Consider the following 25423-nt stretch of genomic DNA (forward strand, 5'->3'; position numbering starts at 1 on the left):
CTACATTGGCAGGCCCTGGGATTAGTACTATGTAATCCTTTTTAAATTACCACAAACTGGATTTTGATATTGTAATATATTCATCAACAGTGTTTATATTAAGCGCATGATGACATCTCATGTCCAGAAAAATCCATCAGTTAGTTCAGTTCAGTCGCTCAGTCATGTCCGACTTTTTGTGACCCCATGAACCGCAGCACACCAGGCCTCCCTGTCTATCACCAACTCCCAGAGTTCGCCCAAACCCATGTCCATTGAATCTGTGATGCCATCCAACCATCTCGGACTCTCTAGAGTCTTCTCCAATACCCCAGTTCAAAAGCATCAATTCTTTGGTGCTCAGCTTTCTTTATAGTCCAACTCTCACATCAATACATGACCACTGTAAAAACCATAGCCTTGACTAGACAGACCTTTGTTGACAAAGTAATGTCTCTGCTTTTCAATATGCTGTCTAAGTTGGTCATAACTTTCTTTCCAAGGAGTAAGCGTCTTTTAATTTCATGGCTGCAGTCACCATCTGCAGTGATTTTGGAGCCCAGAAAAATAAAGTCAGCCACTGTTTCCCCTGCTTCCCCATCTATTATCTGATCACAATAATCTCTGACTTATACTAGTCTCTGTTCAGTTCATAAACACAAGTAGGTAAATTCCAAGCTCCCTAATAAGGTGCACAAGGCCTGCATGGTCTAATGCTGCTTATTTACTTGTAGCAGACAAGTTTGTGCCTCATATAACATCTCTGTAGCCCATCTGTGATTTTATTTGCAGCTACTGTGGAGAGTTCATGTCCACAGTTTATGTTTCCAATTGATCTCTTGATGGCAACATCCCATCTGAAATATACACTGGGAATCCTTAACTTGCCTTCCAGTTCAAGGATTCTCCTCTTGGGGTGGAATACAGTGCCAGGCTGGGAGAGTTCCCACAGAAATATGGAAATATGGAGGCATTAATGCTTTAAGACAAGATCAATTTTTAGGAGTGCCTCTAAGTAAATATCCCAGCCTTCTTTCCTTTAGGAGTGTAAGGTATGGAGTTAGAGTAGGTGAGATTCAAAAAAAGAATGAGACTGGCACTCTACAGGAACAGATCACCTTTAATGAGGCGAGAAGGGGCAGCAGTCAGATTAGCGAGCTGCTGCACTTATCTAAGAAAAGAGTAAGTATATATAGGCATGTGTGTAGAAGGCTACTGTCTTAAGAGGGCCTTTTCTTCTCCAAGGTTGGTGGGAGTAGTTATCTCTTAAATGGCTGGGGCAAGGAGTTCTGGAGATCAGCCAGAGGCTGGGCCAGCTTGGACCTGGGTGTAATCAACCTAATGTCCATTTTTTTTTCTTTGGGTGAGAGAGTTCTCTGTTTTGCCAGAATGGTGGGGAAGACCTGGAGGGGAGTTTTAATTCCAGGTTACCTTGAGCCATGCAACTTTCTTTCATTCTTGACTTTAAGGAATATATATAAAAAGAGAAAGAGATGTGGTGCCATTAATGTTCAGGGTTTCTTTGTGCTGAAAAATGAGGGTCAGGGGTTTGTAGTCTGGGAGGAAGGAAGTCTAAGCACTGTAGTGATTTTCTATTCTCACTGTCAGGGTTTCAAGCAAAAGAAAAGTCTTGACTTGGTCTTGAGGGATGGCCCAAATCCGTTCTTGGAGAAATCTTTGAAAGAGATTGAAGAGACAGGGTCCAAATAAAAGGGATAAAATGGTAAGTACCAATGGTCCCAAGAAAGGGAGTAACCAAGGGAGGGCCTGTTGGAACAGGTTTTGGGGAGTGTAAAGGTTTTGCAATTCTTTTTTGTGGCATTCAATTCTGTCTCTAAGTTCTTTGACTCTGTCCTGGACTATGTTCAATTCATTAAAAAAGTAGCAGCAGTCTTCCTAGAAAAAGGCAGGTCTCTCCCTTTTTTTGTGATGAGAAGCTCCAGGGCTCACCTATTTTGTAGGGCCACAGAAGCCAATGAGTTAATTTGTCTTTGGACTGAAAGGAATGGTGGGGAGGACCTGGAGGGGAATTTTAATTCCAGGTTACCTTGAGCCATGCAACTTTTCTTCAAGGAGAATATCTCAAAGAACTATTATTTATCTTTTTCAGGAGGTGTGATGAAATTGAGCCCCTATTACACAAATAATTATTCTTATATCAGTTTTTTCTTCTTAATTGAATCACCCTTCTTGTGCTTTCAATCCTGTTTTATGGGATCACCTTTCTAATAAAATATAAACATTAATATCTACATCATTGGCTTGGCTCTGCTTTAGAGGAAATCCAAACAAAGACTTCCCCACCCCAATCATCTCTTTGACTTTTTTCTCTTCTTTCACTTTACTCATTTTCATCATTTGAGCTAAACTGGAACTGCTTGGAACAGTCTCTCTTAAGACCTCTTCTTTTAGCCTTATCTTAACTTTATTTAGATTTTCTCACAATTATAAAGCTATAGCTTTATAGGTACCAACTTTTTCATGATGTTCCTCCAAAGAAAGCAGGTACAGTTTGTCAAGTGCTACTGTGGTGCAGTTGTTAAAGAATCTGCCTGTGAATGCAGGAAATACAAGAGAAGTGGCTTCGATCCCTGAGTTAGGAAGATCCCCTGGAGAAGAAACCGTCAACTCACTCCAGTATTCTTATCATGGACAGAGGGGACGTGCAGGCTACAGTCCTTGGGGTCTTAGAGTTTGTCACAACTGAGCACCTAAGCATACATGGTATAAGAATTCATATATCATTACACTGATAAACTTGAATAATAATAAAATATTACTTGTTATTCTTTTAGTCCTTACTAGCTTGTATATCTTTCATTATTCTAATGAAGGATAGGAAATTTTGCTATCAAGTGCACCAAAAAGTAAGAGCATTATGTTTGGAGGTGTTAGCTATTCTCCCTTCTTAAACAACATTTCAGACATTTAGCACTGTCCTCACACACTACATTTGCTACTTAAAACTATCTCTACTGACAACTTTGCTTTTATCTTTATCTTCTATGAAGGTCTCTAAGTGTAAAATTATGTTTCTGGATCAAACCTAGTAACATTGAAAATGCATTATACTTTAATCCATTTATTCAACAAGCAATTAATTTCATCTGTATGTCAGGCCATGCAATTAATATTGGTGATACACAGTTAAATAAGACATTCCCTGCTGCTGCTGCTGCTAAGTCACTTCAGTCGTGTCCGACCCTGTGCAACCCCATAAACAGCAGCCCACCAGGCTCCTCTATCCCTGGGATTCTCCAGGCAAGAATACTGGAATGGATTGCCATTTCCCTTTCCAATGCGTGAAAGTGAAAAGTGAAAGTAAAGTCACCCAGTCATGTCCAACTCTTCACTACCACATGGACTGTAACCTACCAGACTCCTCCACCCATGGGAGTTTCCAGGCAAGAGTACTAGAGTGGGTTGCCATTTTCTTCTCCCTATGCACTTAAACATCCAGCAGTGAGATTCAAGTGATGGAGTAAGCCTTTGATCTAAACACAATCATTATCTGTTGTGTATTAAAAAGAAATCTGTAGCTAAGACAAATTAAGCAATGTGTGCAAAGTAAAGCAAAAATGTAAGAGTTAGAATTCTAACTCAGGTAGTCTGAATCTGTAATTTCTATGCTTGTAAACCACATTTCAGATGTTTAGATAATTATATAAGAAATTACCAGAGTGTCTGGGTAGATGAGGAAAGAAGGCAGTAGTTAATTGGAAAGAGTTTTTAGTTGTTGATAATTGATACTGTCCATAATTAACCACAAAGTCTTATGCAGCACAGTTATTACAAAATAGAAGTCACAAATCTTACCAAAGTAACTATTTTACTTGAGTTTATTCACACATGCAATCTAAAATTTTTAAAACAGTTTTACCCCAGAAATGTATTTTTAAAACTCACAAATGCTATTGAATGACATTAGAGAAATGTCATATATTTCTAGAGAAAACTCATTGTTTTGTCAGAGGCCATTCTTTTGATATTTTTTATTTGCAGCCCTAGTGGATGCTAAGGTACACTCCCTGGGCTTTGCTATTTCCCTTGCCTTTAGACAAAGAGAGACCGCCATGCTCAACAGCAGGCTTCATTTTGGGGGGCAGTCTACATGCAAAGACACACAGGCCAGATCTTCTTGCCTCCATATGTTGCATGTCTGCTGGGTTATCCCTGATCCATGTTGCATGTCTGCTGAGTTATCCCTGATCCCAATTTCTTTGCAGCACTATCTGGGGTCTTTGATGTGACTGCACCATAGATCACCTCCTTCTGCCTATCTTTGCCTCTTTCATGACCCCACAGAAAACACCCTTCCCCCACTCCCACACACACAATTTCTTCATGTATAAAGGTCTGAAATTTGTCTGTATCCTACTTAGAAACTACCAGTTACTCTGTTACCCTTTCAAGAAGGCTAGCAGAAGAAAGGAGACTCCTAGTTCAGAGCTGTGAAAGAAACAAGACTTCTGGTTCCGAGCCAAATGAAATTATTACTCATAGCAAAGCAAGCAGCATGAGAATAAAACTTGAATCAATTCTCCCATGACTTTCAAGCCCAACAATGCAAATTAAAGGTCAGATGGATACTTGCACATACTGTGCATTCCCTTAAAGAGGAACATGTAGCTTAGGGAATCAGGTTCTTTAAAACAAGCACGGAAGAAGCCTACCCTCAAGATTTCTTTCTACATACACAGTCTTGAGAAATGTCTTGTTTAAGAGTAGTCAAGGCCTCATGTTCCAGGCACTCCAGGTAAACCAAGCATCATTGCTTAGGGTACTACCAATACTTTCTTTGTACCAGAATTTGCTTCCCAGGGACATCAATCTATCAGAACAATAAATACCTCGTGTAAAACGGACACCACCCATAATTAGTTTTTCAGCTGTTCTCATCATCTTCTGACATATAGCTTGTATATTAGTTATCCAAATATTTCTTTAAAAACTATAGTTGTAGTATAAACTACTGAGTGTGTTGACAGTCATGTTGTGCTTCAGTTCTACAAGAAAAAAGTATGTATATATATATATATGTGTGTGTGTGTGTGTGTGTGTGTATGTGTGTATATATAAAAACAAGTTTTGAAAAAAAATTACCTTAGTGTCCTGGATGCCAGAGGGCCACGGTTCCAGAGCCTTTCTCAGGAGTCTCGTACACGTCACGTATCAAGTAAACCTCAGTCCTCTCAGACTCCTGACCCTCACAAAACTTGGAGGCATAATGAGGTCTGGGCTCTCTCAGCAGCACAGTCAGGTGACTAGAAACTGGATTCCGCACAGATGTTGCGCTCTTGCGGGACTGCCCTGACAGGAGCCGGACACTCCAGGCAGCGAGCTGCGCATGCTCGGGCTGCAATTCTCACTCCTTTCAGAACCAGCGCTCCGGAATCTCCCGGGGAGGCAACACCAACCTGTGAGATGCTGCTGTGGCCACAATCCGAGTCCACCAGCTTCTGAGGCCCCGAAATCATTCTGACTTGCCCATCCTCCAGGTCAGTTTTTAACTATATAGAATTGTTAAAGTTTCCCAGGGGAAAAGAATTGCCACACATTGTACTTCCAAACTGGTTTGAAAAAAAAAAAGAAACTTTGAAGTTACTTTGTATCGTCTCAGCACTGAGGTAATTTGCCTAAATGCTTCTGATAAATTAATGAAATTTTAAATCTTAAACCTTGCTGAGGCTTTTATACTTACGACAAGGTCTTTTTCTCTGAAGAAGGGGAGGAAAAACGAGTGAACTTTGTTTTTGTGTGGATATATGGATTTCTGTTTCTCATATCAAAACCAAGAAAATGGAATACATGTCTTGGATAATGATTGGATACTACCAATGTGAATAATTTTAAAACTGTCTTGAATTTTTCTGTGTTTCCTTGAAAATATATAGCTTTCAAATTATTTAAAACTGTTTTAGGGAGATAATTATTTTTATATCTAAGATAATTATTTTTATACCCCTCCTTTTCCTGCATTGTAAGAAAAAGCTTAATGATATAAGGAAATAAAACAATTAAGAAGAAATATATAGAAAACCAGTAAAGATTTTTCAGTGAGAGAGAAAATGTTCATGTAAAATATACTTTGGTTAGAACAGACAGCAGCAGGAGCAGCAGCAGCAGAACAGAGGTGATAGCTGCATTGTATCAATACATACAACCTGCGTGTTATCAAATTTCTTTTTTTTTTTTAAACCTAAATAGATCAGGTATTCAATATGTCCTCGCAGGCACAAAAAAAAAAAAAAACAACAACAACAACAAAAAAGGCACCATACTTTTATACATTGATTTCACCAAAATTCCATATTATATATATATACATACATATATATATATATATATTTTAGTTGGGAGAGGGCTTGCAATAGTTAATGAGTTAAGGTTTAGACCACATGTTAGGCTAATGTGTTACTCTGAATTTGTAATATCAAAGTTCAGGATCAAGTTTTGATATAGCAAGAAGAAAATGAGCCTTGAGTGCTTTGACCAAATTCTTGCCATGAATCACAGAATATCCCTGTAACAGAAGGTTGAGTGAAAACATTACTACTTCTACCTTGGGTCTTGTTTCTTACTGGTTGCAGGAGAGTTTATTGAAAGAGAGCTGAAAGAACACAAGAGAGAGGTAAGCCAGGCCAAGGAAGGTAATGGCCAAGGAGGGCTGGGGTGTACAGCTTCTAAGGCAAGGTTTTTTGCATAATCCAGGTGGTTGTTGATTGACAGTCTTAATTAACAGCAGCTGCCAGTTATATAACAAGAGGCCCTATTGAGCAGGCCCTGCCCATAATTCAGTCAGTTATAATTAGATGTATGTATCCATAGAATATTTATGAACATTTTAATAAGCCCAATGGCTGCCAAAGGTTATCTAAGGACAAGATAATGTGAGACGTGCACATGTGCCTCCACTTGGGCTAGTGGGGGATTTTTCCAGGCCCATGACCATTTTGGAGGACTGATGGGGGTTTGTTTTGGGCTGGTTGGTAAATAGCAGGATTAGGATGCTATTAAATATTCAGCCCATGGGGCTGCCTGTCATACGTGCATAGCTAAATTCCTATCTAACAGAACTTTTTTTGTTTGTACTAGAACTGGCTATTAGGGTCCAGAGCTGGAATCAAAGAGACTCTGATATTTGATAGTAATGTGGCAACAATTATAGAGAAGGAAATAGCAACCCACTCCAGTATTCTTGCCTGGAGAATCCCGTGGACAGAGGAGCCTGGTGGGCTGCTGTCCATAGGGTCACATAGAGTCAGACATGACTGAAGCAACTGAGCATGCATGCATGCATTGGAGAAGGAAATAGCAACCCACTCCAGTATTCTTGCCTGGAGAATCCCAGGAACAGAGGAGCCTGGTAGGCTGCTGTCCATAGGGTCGCACAGAGTCGGACTCGACTGAAGTGATTTAGCAGCAGAGGGAGCAGCAGTGGCAACAATTTGATCCAAATCCCCTTATAAAACCCGCTCAGAAATGGAAGATCCATGTGTGTCCACAATCAAATTGCACTCAATTCTCAGTAACTTTGAGGAGAGTTTTCTTTAACTGTGTGCTTCCATGATAGTTCAGTTGGTAAAGAATCCGCCTGCAATGCAGGAGGCCCCAGTTCAATTCCTGGGTCTGGAAGATCCACTGGAGAAGGGATAGGGTATCCACTCCAGTATTTTGGGGTTTCCCTTGTGACTCAGCTGGTAAAGAATCTGCCTGCAATGCAGGAGACCTGGGTTCGATCCCTGGGTTGGGAAGATCCCCTGAAGGGAAAGGCTACCAACTCCAGTATTCTGGCCTGGAGAATTCCATGGGCTGTATAATACATGGGGTCACCAAGAGTTGGACATGACTGAGCAACTTTCACTTTCACTTTTCTTCAACTGCCTATCTCATATGGCAAAACTGTGAGCCTCTACTCCACGGCTGAGAATAGGGACAGTATTCCCCTTCTCCTTGGATGATACTGCTTCATTATGAGGGTATTGAGTGAGTATAGTAGCCTTCTCAGCTTACATCTCTGAATATGGAACTTTTGCCCAATAAATGAGTTGAGGAAAGGTCAATAAAGACTAGAAAAATCTCAGCCTAGAGTAAATCCTCTGCTAGGTGGAAAGGGTGTGTTGAGGAAGGAAACCCCTAAGTTGTTTCAACACTCACCAGGAGTTTAGCCTCTGCTGTTTGGGGGTGGAGTGGAGAAGAGAAATTCAAGTGGCCTGCCCCTTATGTTGAAATACCATACCTCTGACTGAGAGGTAAAGGGAGAGGGAAACTCTATTTTTACTGGTCATACTGCCTAGATTGATGTTTCTATTATCATACTTTAATTTTTTTTTTTTTTTTACAGTCATGCCTTATTACTTTAATAGAGATAAACATGCATATCAGTGGTTAGGGCATGAAACTGAGAAAGTAAGTCCAGATTCTAGCCTGCTGGTAAGCCTAAAAATGTTGTTGATGAGAGAAAATTGTCAGAGGGACCAGGAATGGTGGAGGCTGTGCTTCCCACAGAAGGGTGGGGAGAATACGGGAATGAGGGAACAGGTCACAGTCAAGTGCCATAGATTTGCAGTGTTCTTACCAAAATTTAGTAAATTTTCTAAAATAAATGTTTCTTAACTTTCTCAGTGTCATTAGAATAATTTTCAGAGTCATTGAATTGTTATCTTTTTAATACTTTTTACCACTTATCACCAGTGTTTCCCTAGGACTGGGTCTGCAGAGATACTCAAGTTTCTGCCATCCCAAACATCTAAAGTTGATAAGAGCATTCCTAATACAGCCATTGGAGCAGATTCAAATTTTTGAGAGATAGTTGAGAAATCAAGATTATCAACCCATAAGAACTGAGCCAATCAAAGCAAATTATTTTATAGGTTCTCAAAACTTCAAAAAGGAATCTTGTTTAGTCCAATAGATAATTTTTTTTGTGAGTCAATTTTGAACATTGCCAAAAATGGCAACTCACTCCAGTACTCTTGCCTGGAAAATCTCATGGACGGAAGACCCTGGTAGGCTACAGACCATGAGGTCGCAAAGAGTTGGACACGACTGAGCAACTTCACTTTCACTTTCAAACATATTTATTTTGCTTAAAATTGTTGATATTAACCACATCCTTCCCTACATGCTAATTTTCTTTAATAAATTATGGTCTATAAAATTTATGAATTTAGTCTAAATTATCAACAAAACAGAAATCATGTATGTGCTGCTATATAACATACTATTTGTGGACTGGAAAATACAGAACTCCTGCATTAGTCTTTGTCCTACCCCTATGATCTGAGTGACTTTGAATGGTTATTCTTTCAAGTTATACCCTTATCTGGAACTTGAGATTTGCCTAGATGATCTCCAGGTCAGTTGGAACTTTAACAGTCTTTGATTCTGTAAGATAATAGCCTGATATTCAAATAGAAATATTAAGGAGAGAGTTGGAGATAAGGGATTAGAAGCTTACTGAATGTTCAGAAGTAGAGCTTTATATTAAAGATTGATCGTTATTGTTTTTTTTTTTTAGAGTAACAAGAATAGATTTGCTTTTTGTAGAAAAACAAATGGAAAAAAGAAAATCATCAGAAAGACAGACACAAGTACAATGAAAAATCAGGACATTTGAAAGTCTTTGAACTTAAAGATTGTTTCAAGAAGGAAAACAGATCAAAATGGTCAAGAGACAATCCACAGCATATTTAGAAAAAACACTTTTGATCTAACAGTTTTGCAAAGCATATAGCAGTTTTGAAGAGTGGGGAGAGAAGTAGTAAGTTTGTCAGAAGTAAAGGAAAAACTAAATAAAGAAGAAACTAAAATTTTGATTATATAAGAAAGAGGGGTGATAAGACTGTCCTGGAGCTTTGATTACATATACATTTGCAAGCAGCTAGTAACTGCATCACTTGAAATAAGTTTAATAACCCTTTCCCTGAATTGTAAATGGAATACTTTTATTTTTCCTGAATTAACCTCTTTTATATGTTAGAGGGAACCTATTTATATAATTATTAGATTTGGTGTATAATTTATTTTTATCTTGTTCATATTTTCATAGATAAATAGTATTCTATCCTCTGTTTTATAGATGGCATCTTATTTTTGTTTTATGTAACTAGTTGTTATAATTTATAAAGTTAGTTATATTTGAATGACTATATTGTATAAAAGAAATCTTGACAAATCAATTTGATTAACTGTTCATCACTAGAAACAGGATATCCAAAACAATATCATGATTTTAAAAGAATATGCTACAGCCTACACAGTTTAATTTTAAAAATTATGTATGTACTTTTATTATTTTTTTCTCAGTCTTCCATTTCTCACTTTGGAATTTACTCACTTTGGAATTTCTCACTTTGGAATTTACCCATCTGCTGGTAGGCTGTATGTAACACTCCTACAAATTTCCTCAGCCACTTTGTTGGCAAGATTTCCTCTAAATGCAAGTATTGATATGAAATTCCAAATTATTTCACTGAGTTTTCTTCTTCTCTAGTGAGACATCATCTTACTGATATTGAGAACTTGTTCCATTTTAAGTAGCTTATTGAGAAGAAACTATATTCTTTGATGGTTATAATCTTTATATCTTTTTTTAACCTGGAGAAGAAATTTTGAAGGAAAGATGCAAACCCAGCCTTTAAGCATCTGAAGGGCTATCAGATGGACAGGAATGCATACTTTTCAAAGGGTAGAACTTGGACAAAGCAGTAGAAGCTGCAGTATTTTGACTCAGCATAGGGAGCTTTATGACAATTGAACAGATAGCCTCCAGAGAGAGCAAGCTCTCCCTAAGTGATGCTGAGGGGATCAAACATCCTCAAGAAGAAATCACTGGACTAGCAAGAGGCTATATCAGACATATAAAATTTGCAATCAAAAGTCACTTTAGAAACACATAGCTTCTTACATTTATGAATGAGCTAAAGTGAAATTCCCATGATCATTCATCATAATGAACCCTAACTTAACTGATTATTATATTCACCTTCATTTTGTTGTGTGCTTGTGTGTGTGCAGTGGGGGCATGCTTGTTGGTAAGCTACAATTTACTGACTCATCCCAAGACGACATAATTGGAATTTCTGTGGATGGGTATGGAAATGTAGTTTCCAAAAATCCACTAGGTTTGGCAACTGCTGATATTGCTAAGGATACCAGGTTCTCAGTCACATCTTCTTTTAACCATTTGGCATTGGTTAAGTCCCTTCCACTTTTTTCTTTAAAACAGTAATCAGTGAAATTTGTGATCTATTCAAGACTCTTGAGAGTCCCTTGGACTGCAAGGAGATCCAACCAGTCCATCCTAAAGGAAATCAGTCCTGAGGGTTCACTGGAAGGACTGATGTTGAAGCTGAAACTCCAATATTTTGGCCACCTGATGCAAAGAGCTGACTCATTTGAAAAGACCCTCATGCTGGGAAAGATTGAAGGCAGGAGAAGGGGATGACAGAGGATAAGATGGTTGGATGGCATCACCAATTCAATGGTCATGAGTTTGGGTAAACTCTGGGAGTTGGTGATGGTCAGTGAGGCCTGGCGTGCTGCAGTCCATGGGGTCGCAAAGAATCAGACATGACTGAGCGACTGAACTGAACTGAGCAATGTTATTTTGGGAATCCCAGGTGGCTCAGTGGTAAAGAATTCATCTGCCAATACAGGAGACATGGGTTCATCCCTTGGTTGGAAAGATCCCCTGGAGGAGGAAATGGCAACCAACTTGAGTATTCTTGCCTGGGAAATCCCATGGATGGAGGAACCTGGTAGGCACAGTTCATAGCATTGAAAAGAGTCAGAAATGACTAAGCACAGTTATTTTAAACTGGATCAACATAGGTTGTCCAGTTAGGCTGCGTTCAACTTTAATTATAAACTGTTCTGTGAAATATAGAACTTAACAAGAAATTATCCTAATATGAAACTAAAAAAATGTGGGTGGGGCCAGGAAATCACTCTAAAAATAAATAAAATTAAATCTAAACATACTCTAATCTAAGAGTTGTTAACAGATACAGAGAAGTAGATTACTGATTTATGTCTATTTTTTTGTTGGCTCCTACAATTTCTTTTGATATCCCCTTCATAGCTGCTGCTTTCTGCTGTCTTCTAAGACTTGTTATTTTTGTTATAATCAACTCCCAAGTATCCTTTACCAATATCACCTTCAGGCTCTAAAGCCATGAACTTTTTGAAGAGAGAGATTCTAATTTGTGAGTGTCCTGTTTGAGAGGTCATGCTAGAAGCTGGTTAAAGTATAGCAGAATTGGTTTGATAGTGCTGACTTCATAGGAATTTAGATGAACTACATTCTAGATGTGTAGTTCCTCTATATTAAGTTAAATACGTTTCATTCAATTATTTGATGAGGTGATCATTTTGTAATGCTGTTTTTAACAAAACTTGTCATTTGACACCACTAAATCTTCCCTCTATGTCTTTCTTTTTAAGTCATATCTTACTCATCCATTTATGTTAAGCTAGTTTATTTATCTATGTGTAAACACTTACATAAATCTCTTCTTGTGTTGCCTTAAAAATCTAAATTGTTTCTTTGATCTCTAGTTTTCTCATGTACAAAATGACTGAATTTTACTTCTTGTCCAGGGAAGCTTTATCCTCTCTAATTTGACATTCTCTTGAAATAACTTGCTCAAGCAAAGAAATGAGCTTATGTTTTATAACTCAGTCATTGGTAAGGGCCTAAGTGAGGAATACAAACACAGCACATTCTCTTAAGATCTTTAGAATGAAAAGTCTTAAATTCACACAATTCCAGTGAAATTCATTTATGTTTTCTACTTATTTAGTCATACTTATTTAGCAAATGTGTTATCCGCTATTAACAATTCACTTTGAGTTTTAGGACTATTATATAGATAGACAGATAAATGCCTTCCCCATCTAGATAAAGTTAACCAATCTTCTGGTATAGCTAGGACCAACATCATATGTCCTTATTATTTTTAAATTGTCTAGATTCTCTTCAACTTTCTGGTTGAAAAACTTTCTATGGTGTTCATTTTTTTAGTACATATATTTATTTTTATTGGAGTATACTTGCTTTACAATGTTGTGTTATTTCTGCTGTACAAGAAAGTTAATCAGTTGTATATATATACACATATTTATTGAGTACATTTTGAATGTATCTCTAGCTTTATGTATTACTGCTTTGTCCCATGAGCTTTTAACTGATTGTCAGTTTTTATAACATGTCAAAGAGAGCCATTTACCCATTTGACACTGCCTGTCAGTCAATCCTTATGAAGCTGTAAATAGTGTGAAAAATGTCATTGTTCACCAAGTTGAAAAAACAATGTTAAATTTTTCATCAGAAATTTTTAGAGCAACAATAACCAACAGAGACAAGTTTGGAAAACACAAATGCACACAAGTTGGAATAACATATATGTATAGTTGATGTATTTTTATCTTAAGAAGAATATTAAATTTTCTGTTGTTAGTATATAGGTGAACCAGTCAAAAATATTATAAATAAGAGAAACGTGAGTATTCTCTGTAATTTATTTTTTTAAAATATTTATTTATTTGGCTATGCAAGATCTTTTACTTGCAGCATGTGAACTGTTAGTTGTGGCATGTGGGATCTAGGTCTTTGACCACGGATATAACCCAGGCTAGGAGTGTGGAGTCTTAGCCACTGGACCACCAAGGAAGTCCAGTCTCTATAATTTAAAGTGTAAAATTAACCCAAAATAAACTAAAGCAGACATATGCAAATTGCTTGGAGAAACATAGTAATCCCAATGTCAATTTAAGCATATTAAATTATTCACATACAGAAATAAATCAAGGGGGCAAATGACCCATGATCATATAGCATCCATGGATGGACTAAAAAGATGTACTAGTAGTGCCTTCAGCTGATGTACTGGGAGTGATACAGCCTTTTGACAAAGACTCCATATGATAAGACCGTTGTGAACAAGCCTGATTCTGAAATGTAGTCTTATCATAAATAGGTTTTTACACTGTGAAACTAGTCTGATTATTCCAAAAACTATCTCCCATTTTTGGTGATAATTCTTATAGAAAAATAACATTACATTATGGAAAATACAGGATTGTCAGCTGGGTGGCATATTTTGAATATTATGAGATATACACATAACATTTAATAATTTGGCTTCATGAACTAATACATTAGTCTTATGATGTGGTACAAAGGAGGGTTCCCTTGAGAGAAAAATCTATTGTCATTTTACTAACAAAAGTCAAGTTTCTGAACATATAAGACTGACCTGGGAAATGATAAATTCCCCAAGGTCTATGTGGAGAAGGAAATGTCAACCCACTCCAATACTCTTGCCTGGAAAATCCCATGGATGGAGGAGTCTGGTAGGCTGCCATCTATGGGGTTGCAAAGAGTTGGACATGATTGAAAAGAGTTAGCAGCAGCAGCAGCAGCAGCCAAGGTCTATGAGATATCTTAAGAGATCTTTTAATATTCTTTCCCTCAGGAAAGGAGACCATAACTGTAAACATCTGATTCAGAATTTTAATTTCCACATTTTTGTATCAAAAAAAAGTGCTTTCAAATTCATAAATACTTTGATTCAAGATCTAGCATATTTATTGTTTTATCTTATGCATCCTTATCTATGAGGGCAGTGACCTTCCTGAATAAAACTATATTCTTCATATAACTCAGCATCAGTTCTAAGAATTTTACTATTTGTATTTTAATTACACATATATTTAAAGCTATACAATTTATGGTTATTGTTATTTTTCTGCAGAAAAAGTATTTAATTTTGAAGGGGTCATTTTGTCCTTAATCTTATAGTCACAATTTGGGATATTTTTCATTACATTTGATGCATAACTTTAGTGTTTCTTAAATTCATATCTTGTTATGATAAATTCTATTAGTTGGTATGTGTGTGTGTAAAATATCTTTCTTTTACACTCACTTCTAAAGAAAATCTGATTGGATAAAGACTTTCCTCCAGTCTGGATAAAGACTTTCAGCTAGTACCTCATCATACTTCCAAATTTGAAGTTATGTAATTGTCTTCTAAGACAGAGGCAGTGTTTCATTGTTTCATTGAGAGGTTAGCAGTCAATCTTACTAAGCTACTGAAGGTAGTATATCCTTTCCTTTTGTTTGAAAAATGATAATCTTAAGATTTTCTGTGTCTTTTCTTCAGTACGTTTATACTTCTGTGCCTAGTTGTGATTTTCTTTGTATTTGTAGCAATTGTTGAATATATAGTTAGATATCTTTCATCCAGTTTTGGAAAACTACCACCTATGATCTCTTCAAGTATTTCTTATGTTACCAATCTTTTTAATCCACACTTGCTACTTCACTTAAAGCTAATATAGAGCAATTAAATCTCTTATTAATTGTATATTATCTTCAATTAAACCCAATCTCACGTTTGCTCAATATCAGATACTGTATTTTAAGTTCAAATTTCCCTTTGCTTCTTTTTTGAAAGTTTCCATTTTCTGCTGAAATAATAATGCATTTTATTTCCTAGAACAGAGTTGGCAATATTTTTCTATATAAAGAGCAAGATAATAAAAAGAACAGAATTATATAATTTCATTCCAGATAAGATATAAATTTGTTTCAGGCATGTGGCTATAAGTCAATTAGCAATCTTGGATTACCAGAATATAATTAGTTATCAAAATGATTTAAAATTGGTCTTTCGAATGATGTCAACAAGATGGCCAAATAAGACATCCCTCTTTGTTCCCCACCCCACAACAACAATCATTTATTCATACACAACACGTTGGCACTGTGAGATCCAATGCCGTATACCAAGGAATCCAGAAGGAGTTTCACCCACTCATGCATCAGACAGTAGATGTACAGACTTTACTCACAGCTGTGAAACCTACAGTAGTCTATAGTCTAGTTCCAGCCTGTCTCAGTGTGGTCCAGGAGTCCCTGGAGAACACTGTTTCAAACAATAACCCACATATGAAAGGACTTTTGTAGAAATCTAAGAGATCAGAAGAAAAATTCCAGTATACCACCGAAGCAAAAATATTCAAGTTTAGATTCGTTTAAGAGAGTAAGAGGAACAGTTTGACTTCATCCACATTATACCTCCCTCAAGGTATTTAGCAAAACTAAATGTCAAGAGACCTTTCTTAGCCCAAGATTTTTCACACTGGGGAAAGTGAGGCCTTGTGAGTGGGAGTTTGGAGTCCCAGCTGTGTGGGACTCAGCCAAAGATGTCCTTTTCTCTCTTGCCCCATGTAGGGCATTAAGTCATGAGCTACAAGACTAGAGGTAGGAAAAGGCTTGTAGAGCAGAAGATAATGATGCTCAGAGGGTAATTAAGGGAGACATATCTTATTAACCATATTGCAGCCTTCATCAAGAAGCCCATAAATGAGCTGCTGGAAATGATTTGCCTTTAATTTCTCACAACTGGCCCATGGGCACCACCAGTGCTCTGCAAGCCAGACCCACACACCCCCAACTCTGTGGCTCTCTCCCTGTGCATGTCCTGATAGTGATAAAAGTAAACTTTGAAAGGTGTCTAGTGAGAACATGCAGAAAATTAATGCAAATATGTAGAAAAGAAAGAGACCACAAACTTAAACTTATACACTGTGATCAAAGTGGATACAAGAATAGTTCATTATATTAAATCAGTAATGTGATATGCAGATTAATAGAGTGAATAAAAAATTGTACCATTTTTATCAGATGCAGAAAAAGTCAGTTGAAAAAACAGCATTCTTTTAGGATAAAAATCTTCAACAAAGTAGGAATAGAAGGAACATATATCAACATAATAAAGGCCATGCACAAAAATCCTACAGGTAAGAGAATTTGATAATGGAAGGTGGAAAGCTTTTCCTTTAAGGTAACAAGACAAGGGTGTCCACTCTTACCACTCCTATTCAACATATTATTTGAAGTTCTAAACAGAGTAGTTTGGAAATCATAAAGGTAAGAAGAAAAGTATCTGTTTACAGATAATATGACCTTATTTATGGAAAGTCCTAGACTCCACCAAAAAATTATTAGAACTAATGAAAAACTTCAGTAAAGTTGCAGAATATAAAATCAACATATAGAAATTATTTATGTTTTCATATCCTAACAAGAAAATATCTGTAAAAGTAAAGAGGCATTTACATTTATGATACCATGAAAAACAATAGAATGTTGTTGTTCAGTCGTTAAGTCATATCCAACTATTTGCAGCCCCATGGACTGCAGCATTCCAGGTAACTTGTTAATAGGTTAACTTCCTCCACTATCTTCCACAGATTGCTCAGATTCGTGTCCATTGAGTTGATGATGCTATCTAACCATCTCACTCCACTCCCCCCTTCTCCTTTTGCCTTCAGTCTTTCCTGGCATCAGGGTCTTTTCCAGTGAGTCGGCTCTTCACATCAGGTGGCCAAAGTAGTGAATCTTCAGTTTCACCTCAGTCCTTCCAATGGATAGTCACGGTTAATTTCCTTGAGGATTGACTAATTTGATCTCCCTGCAGTCCACAGGGCTGCCAAGAATCTTCTCCAGCACCACAATTTAAAAGCCTCAATTGTTCAGCACTCAGCTTTCTTTATGGTCCAAATTTCCCATCCATACATACATTACTACTGGAAAAACTATCACTTTGATTAAATAGACCTTTGTTAGCAAAGTGATGTCTCTCCTTTTGAATACACTGCCTAGGTTTGTCATAGCAAGGAGAAAACATCTTTTAATTTCATGGCTGCAGTCACTGTCCACAGTGATTTTTGAGGCCAAGAAAATAAAATCTGTCACTGCTTCTACATTTTCCCCTTTTATTTGCCATGAAGTGGTGGGACAAGATGCCATGATCTTAGTTTTTTTGAACACTGAGTTTTAAGCCAGCTTTTTCACTCTTCTCTTTGACCCTCATCAGTAATTATTTAGTTCCTCTTTACTTTCTGCCATTAGATGGTATCATCATCTTTTCTGTTGAACCATCAGTTTGAATCCACCTGCCAATGCAGGAGACACGTATTAGATTCCTGGGTCACAAAGATTGCCTGAAGGAGGAAATGGAAACCCACTCCAGTATTCTTGCCTGGTAAACTCCCATGGATAGAGGAGACTAGCAGCTAGAGTCCATTGTGTTGCACAGAGTAAAATCCAACTAAGCGACTAAGCACACACTGTGTGTATATGTATATGTGTATATACATACATGCATTTATATGAACATAACATGTATTTTGTCACGAGAAAAAAGGAAATATTATATGTGTATATATGTGTATGTATATATGTATATGTGCACACACATTTTGTCATGAGGAAAAAAGGGAATACTGACATTTATGACAACTTGCATGAACCATGAGGACATTACAAGAAGTTAAATAAGACACTGAAAGATAAATACTTTGCGATCTTACTTATATGCAGGATTTGTAAAAGCCTATTTCATAGAAACAGAGTAGAATGGAGGTTGCCCAGGGGTAGGGGTAAGAGAAATGGAAGATATGGGTAAAAAGTCTATAAACTTTCAGTTATAAGATGAATAAGTTCTGGGGATCTAATGTACAGCATGTTGACTCTAGTTAATAATACTATATTATATAGTTGAAAGTTGCTACAAGAGTAAGGCTTAAATGTGTTTGCCATAAACAAGGTAATTGTGCAGGGTGATGAAGGAGTTAATTGAGCCTACTATGCTAATTATTAGAGTCCGAAATGCAGTACTTGGATGCAATCTAAAAAACGACAGAATGACCTCTGTTCGTTTCCAAGGCAAACCATTCAATATCACAGGAATCCAAGTCTATGCCCCAACCAGTAATGCTAAAGAAGCTGAAGTTGAACGGTTATATGAAGACCTACAAGACCTTTTAGAACTAACACCCCAAAATGATGTCCTTTTCATTATAGGGGACTGGAATGCAAAAGTAGGAAGTCAAGAATCACCTGGAGGAACAGGCAAATTTGGCCTTGGAATACAGAATGAAGCAGGGCAAAGGCTAACAGAGTTTTGCCAAGATAATGCACTGGCAATAGCAAACACCCTCTTCCAAAAACATAAGAAAAGACTCTACACAAGGACATCACCAGAAGGTCAACACCAAAATGAGATTGATTATATTCTTTGCAGCCAAAGATGGAGAAGCTCTATACAGTCAGCAAAAACAAGACTGGGAGCTGACTGTGGCTCAGATCATGACCACCTTATTGGCAAATTCAGACTTAAATTGAAGAAAGTAGGGAAAACCACTAGACCATTCAGGTATGACCTAAAGCAAATCCCTAATTATTATACAGTGGAAATGAGAAATAGATTTAAGGGACTAGATCGGATAGATAGAGTGCCTGATGAACTATGGATGGAGGTTTGTGACATTGTACAGGAGACAGGGATCAAGACCATCCCCCTGGAAAAAAAATGCAAAAAAGCAAAGTGGCTGTCTGAGGAGGTCTTACAAATAGCTGTGAAAAGAAGAGAAGTGAAAAGCAAAGGAAAAAAGGAAAGCTATAAGCATCTGAATGCAGAGTTCCAAAGAATAGCAAGAAGAGATGAGAAAGCCTTCTTCAGCAATCAATGCAATGAAATAGAGGCAAATAACAGAATGGGAAAGACTAGAGATCTCTTCAAGAAAATTAGAGATATCAAGGGAACATTTCATGCAAAGATGGGCTCAATAAAGGACAGAAATGGCATGGACCTAACAGAAGCAGAAGCTATTAAGAGATGTCAAGAATACACAGAAGAACTGTACAAAAAAGATCTCATGACCAAGATAATCACAATGGTGTGATCACTCACCTAGAGCCAGACATCCTGGAATGTGAAGTCAAGTGTGTCTTAGGAAGCATCACTACGAACAAAGCTAGTGGAGGTGTTGGAATTCCAGTGGAGCTATTTCAAATCCTGAAAGATGATGCTGTGAAAGTGCTGCACTCAATATGCCAGCAAATTTGGAAAACTCAGCAGTGGCCACAAGACTGGAAAAGTCAGTTTTCATTCCAATCCCAAAGAAAGGCAATGCCAAAGAATGCTCACACTAAGGCACAATTGCACTCATCTCACATTCCAGTAAATTAATGCTCAAAATTCTCCAAGCCAGGCTTCAGCAAAGTCAGAGAAACCAGAGATCAAATTGCCAACATCCACTGGATCACTGAAAAATCAAGAGAGTTCCAGAAAAACATCTATTTCTGCTTTATTGACTATGCCAAATCTTTGACTGTGTGGATCACAATAAACTGTGGAAAATAATGAATGAGATGGGAATACCAGACCACCTGACCTGCCTCTTGAGAAACCTATATTCAGGTCAAGAAGCCACAGTTAGAACTGGACATGGAACAACAGACTGGTTGCAAATAGGAAAAGGAGTACATCAAGGCTGTATACTGTCACCCTGATTATTTAACTTATATGCAGAGTACATCATGAGAAACACTGGGCTGGAAGAAGCACAAGCTGGAATCAAGATTGTCGGGAGAAATATCAATAACCTCACATATGCCGATGACACCACCCTTATGGCAGAAAGTAAAGAGGAACTAAAAAGCCCCTTGATGAAAGAGAATGAGAGTGAAAAAGTTGGCTTAAAGCTCAGCATTCAGAAAACGAAGATCATGGCATCTGGTCCCATCACTTCATGGGAAATAGATGAGGAAACAGTGGAAACAGTGAGAAGACTTTATTTTTTTGGACTCCAAAATCACTGCAGATGGTGATTGCAGCCATGAAATTAAAAGACACTTACTCCTTTGGAAGGAAAGTTATGACCAACCTAGATAGCATATTCAAAAATAGAGACATCACTTTTCCAACAAAGGCCCATCTAATCAAGGCTATAGTTTTTCCCAGTGGTCATGTATGGATGTGAGAGTTGGACTGTGAAGAAAGCTGAACGCCGAAGAATTGATGCTTTTGAACTGCGATGTTGGAGAAGACTCTTGAGAGTCCCTTGGACTGCAAGGATATCCAACCAGTCCATTCTAAAGGAGATCAACCCTGGGATTTTGTTGGAAGGAATGATGCTAAAGCTGAAACTCCAGTACTTTGGGCACCTCATGCAAAGAGCTGACTCATTGGAAAAGACTCTGATGCTGGGAGGGACTGGGGGCAGGAGGAAAAGGGGACGACAGAGGATGAGATGGCTGGATGGCATCACCAATTCGATGGACATGAGTTTGACTGAACTCCAGGAGTTGATGATGGACAGGGAGGCCTGGCGTGCTGCAATTCATGGGGTCGCAAAGAGTCGGATATGACTGAGTGACTGAACTGAACTGACTGATTTAAGTATATTAAATCATCATGTTGGACACCTTAAGCTTACACAATGTTATGTCAACTATATCTCAATAAAACTGGAAAAGAAAAACAGCAGATTGGTCCTTGGAGAACAATTCTATTTCTAATTCACCCACATATCTAGTGTATAGTATTTTGTGATCCTAGATGGAAAGAGTCCCTTGGACTGCAGGGAGATCCAAGCTGTCCATACCAAAGGAAATCAGTCCTGAATATTCATTGGAAGGACTGATGCTGTAGCTGAAACTCCAATATTTTGGCCACCTGATGCAAAGAACAGACTCATTTGAAAAGACCCTGATGCTTGGAAAGATTGAAGGTGAGAGGAGAAGTGGACAAAAGAGGATGAGATAGTTGGATGGCATCACTGACTTGATGGACTTGAGTTTAAGAAAACTCTGGGAGTTGGTGATGGACAGGGAGGCCTGGCATGCTGCAGTCCATGGGGTTGCAAAGACTCAGACATGACTGAGTGAATGAACTGAACTGAGATGAAAAGCTAGGGGACTTAACCTGCTACTTTTCTTCCCTTGATAGGGTCCAAACTCCAGTGTTTGTCTTCCAACCCAAGAGTCTGTCAGAATGTTTAGTTTCTCAGTATCTCAGGAATCTCTTCTAAAATTGACATATGTCTCTAAAGGAATAATGAGCCCACAAATTTCTCTCATTTTTTTTGGATATTTGTTCTCTTGAACTTGCCCAGGTAATTAATTCTGCAGCACTTTCATAGCTATGATAATTTCAAACAGATGTGCTTTTTTTTTTTTTCCCCTAAGACTTTCTGCTTATTGGTAGCAGAATATTTGGTCTGAATGTTTTATCTTTACATCAAGGAGTATTTTAAATTCTCCTACATATCAAACAACTTAGATGAGTTCAACGAAATAGCAAAAACATAATTCTATTTTTTTACAAATTATGTTATTGATGTATAAAGTAAAAATGGTGTCTTTTCCAATAGCTTGTTTATATTAAGACTAATATAAGAACTGGGTATTTTTCTTTATATTCCAGTATTTTTTTTTTTCCCTCAATATCATGCTGTCCTCTTTAAAAGCACTCAAATATCCTCTTCCAGGAGTACCCAAGTTAAATTTTTTCTCATTCTTTTTATTGCTTCATACCAAAAAAATTATCAGTAGCCCTTTTTTTTGCATGTGTTTTATTCTACGTAAAATAGTCTCATACAATTTGAAAAGTATTCTTAATACCAAAAATGTTGCAGTAAAATTGCACATTAAAACTGTAAATTTGCACTGTAAAATTGCACAGTAAAACTGGCACATTAGTGCCAGTGCTTTTAGAAACAATTTATGAATATCTATAAAAATGAAACAATTATACATCTCTGGATGTATCCTTGGCTTTCCAGAGATAATCTTTGTATCTTATCCATCAATCCCCATTTTTTTGTCTCAGGATTACATAGAAATTTTGGAAATTAACATAGAAATTTTGGAAATTAACATAGAAATTTTGGAAATTAACATAGAAATTTTGGAAATTTACAAAATGGTGTGATATACTAGGGCTTCCCTAGTGGCTCAGATGGTAAAGCGTCTGTCTGCAATGCAGGAGACCCGAGTTCGATCCTTGGGTTGGGAAGATCTCCTGGAGAAGGAAATGGCAGCCCACTCCAGTATTCTTGCCTGGAAAATCCCATGGACCACGGAGCCTGATAGGTTACCGTCCATGGGGTTGCAAAGTGTTGGACACGACTGAGCGACTTCACTTCACTTTCACTAGGCTTTGACTTATATGTAATGAAAGTTTCTGAGAAGAAGAAATTTCCAGATCTTTTAATGTAGGGATTAAGCAAAAATGCATCTAATGGAAAAATTGATGATGTGTTTACCTGAGTACTGTTGGGCACCAAGATGTAAAAATGAACTCAGATACATTCATATAAAATGTGTTGTGTATTGTAAACTTGTGGCCATCATGGAAATGTAATTTACCTGCTAGTCCACAGGAAGGCTCAAGGAAATCAGACCCAGAAGGGTGGGAACCAGAGACAGTTACCTCTGTAATTCTGAGAAGCTGCATCATATTTGGCTCTCTCTCCTTCTCTCATTCTATCACTCATTGTCATCCTCATCTCTCCTTTCTAATGTGAATCTTCTCTTTTCTGTTCGCTTCTCACCCAGTCAACTCCCTATTTTATACTTAACATGGTTTTTGCTTTCTCGTGTATTTCTCTTTCTTGTGAATTTGGAATGCTTTTACAAAAGTTCAAGTCCAAAATCCACATTATCATTCTACTCTAAAACTTAAAAAAGACCAACTGCAATCTCATCATTCATTTCAGGTTTTTTGGGGAAATAAACTGATTGGTTCTCAACTAGGGAAATAATGTTCAGATCATAACTTAGGTGTTAACTTTGGTCTATCAGTCTTGCCTGAGGAATGGCAAACATTGGAAAATTAGGTAAATATTATTATGGCTACATGCTAGAGATTATGGGTACTATTGTCTGGTACCAGATGAGGTTAACTTTTAGAATAAAAGAGAGAGAGATGTAGCATCAGCTCTCTAATGCTGTATTCTAAGCTAAGTTAATAGGATTCTGTCTGGCTTTGCCCTCAGCAGGTAGGTCAAGTTCAGAGACTATTGGCCTGTGAGCTTAGTATGTCAGAGAACGCATTCATGCTGAACAGCTGAAGTATTTTGTTTTGTTTTATTTTGAATTTAATATCTGTATTTGTGGCATGCACTTCCTGAGTCTACACAAGCCATATATGCCAGCAGGTTGCTGTTACTGACTTGTCACAGAAAACAATGAAATTTACAACCACAATGTTAGAGTCCATAATATGTATGGAATTTGCCAAGGTAATTGTTATCCAGTTGTTGAAATACTTGGCCTATGGAGACATCCTTACAACTAGGCAGGAAGGATGCTTTCCCTTTTATAATGTGAACTGAATATTATGATGGACTGTTTTAATATGCTATCTTACTTAATAATGACAGAAACTCTGAAGATATTTATTATTATCTGTATATGGGGATTAGGAATAGCAATTCTGGGCTTGAGTCCAAGTTCTCTTTCTTACCATCCATGTTTCCTTGGAAAGATACTTAAACGCTATTAGTCTTAATTTCCTCCTTTGTAAAATGGTGGTGATAATACCTCAAATATAGGTTTAATGTCAAAATTAAATGATAAAAGTGTTTAAAATTACTTACATGTAATAGATAATTAAGCATTCCCTTGTCTTTGGCACGGTGATTTTTAGACAATACAAATTTAATTATTTGATGAATCATCTATCATCACCTCTACTCTTGAGCTGTGTGGTTACTACTTAAGTTAGGAAGATATTTCCATAATTTTTTTAAGCTTCTATATACTTAGGACCAGTGATACAAATTTGAGTACTGACTGTATTAATCTACTTGTTGTATTAAAGAAGCTCTTTAGTCAGAGGAATAGTAGTGAAGTTACTTAAAATCATTTGGGTCAAGGGATTGTGGTTCTACAACATTGTTTGTTTTCAGCGTTTTACTGTTCATGAAGGTCAGCACTGCCTTTTTTGAATTTGCTATTAGTTCTGTGTTAAAATTGTCACACTCTAACTGAATTATTTCAGTATCATATCAATAGATCCAGGACAATCCATAATACTGCTCTTTTCAAATCATTCTGTCAGAGCATACAATTCATTCTCATATCATGACAGGTGTAAATAAGATTACCAGAAGCTATGTGTCCTAGTAGATGGTTTATTTTCTTGGGTGCATTCATCTTCTCTGGGAAATTCATTCCAACCTATCTTTGCATGAGAAACAGGTTGTTGTTTCAGGTCTTATTCCCTCCTAATGATCTTCGTTATTCACTTGTGTGTTTGACTTGTAGACATGGGAGATTTCATTTGAGGGGTGGGGTATGATTTTCTTTGTCTGGAGCTTTAAGTGCTTGGGGCATGTCAGGAGAAAAAAGAAAAAAAAAAAAAAACTCTTGAGGTAAGCCAGGGCCAGATGGCTTTATAAGATTTATATTTTAATCTGAAGATGATGGAGGACATTGAAGGACTTTGAGCAGGTTAATGGGCTGACTTTGAATATTCCGTATTTCCTCAGTGCCTCCCACACAGTCTTTTGTGAGTTTTACTTTGTTTATGTTTTTGAAAAGTTTTCTTGATCACAGTATAAAAGATATGTTAGAGCA

This window comes from Oryx dammah, unplaced genomic scaffold (genome assembly GCF_014754425.2).
Source record: "Oryx dammah isolate SB20612 unplaced genomic scaffold, SCBI_Odam_1.1 HiC_scaffold_25, whole genome shotgun sequence".
Lineage (NCBI taxonomy): Eukaryota > Metazoa > Chordata > Mammalia > Artiodactyla > Bovidae > Oryx > Oryx dammah.